The sequence below is a fragment of the Bison bison genome, unplaced genomic scaffold (assembly GCF_000754665.1).
Source record: "Bison bison bison isolate TAMUID 2011002044 unplaced genomic scaffold, Bison_UMD1.0 scf7180017862662, whole genome shotgun sequence".
In the NCBI taxonomy this organism is placed as follows: domain Eukaryota; kingdom Metazoa; phylum Chordata; class Mammalia; order Artiodactyla; family Bovidae; genus Bison; species Bison bison.
The window spans coordinates 9,345-10,233 of NW_011493234.1; positions in this window are offsets into that span (position 1 = coordinate 9,345).

The window sequence follows — 889 nt, forward strand, 5'->3', positions numbered from 1 at the left end:
CTATTTTCCCTGTTCCCTGGTGCCACATGCTGACAAATGCAGTATCCAGTTTAGAATATTCTGAGATGGTGGCTTTGCTATTCCAGAGAATAGCAAAGAGAGATTTTAAAAAAGCCTTCCTCGGTGATCAATGCAAAGAAATAGAGGAAGACAATACAAAGGGAAAGACTAGAGATCTCTTCAAGAAAATTAGAAATACCAAGGGAACATGTCATGTAAAAATGGGCACAATAAAGGACAGAAAAGGTATGGGCCTAACAAAAGCAGAAGATATTAAGAAGACGTGGCAAAAATACACAGAAGAATTATACAAAAAAGATATTTATGACCCAGATAACCATGATGGTATGATCACTCACCTAGAGCCAGACATCCTGGAATGCAAAGTCAAGTGGCCCTTAGGAAGCAACACTACAAACAAAGCTAGTGGAGGTGATGGAATTCCAGTTGAGCTATTTCAAATCCTGAAAGATGATGCTGTGAAAGTGCTGCACTCAATATGCCAGCAAATTTGGAAAACTCAGCACTGGCCACAGGACTGGAAAAGGTCAGTTTTCATTCCAATCCCAAAGAAAGGCAATGTCAAAGAAGGCTCAAGCTACCACACAATTGCACTCATCTCACACACTAGTAAAGTAATGCTCAAAATTTTCCAAGCCAGGCTTCAAAAGTATATGAACCATGAACTTCCAGATGTTCAACCTGGATTTAGAAAAGGCAGAGGAACCAGAGATCAAATTGCCAACATCCACTGGAACATTGAAAAAGCGAGAGAGTTCCAGAAAAACATCTATTTCTGCTTTATTGACTATGCCAAAGACTTTGACTGTGTGGATAACAACAAACTGGAAAATTCTTCAAGAGATGGGAATACCAGACCACCTGACCT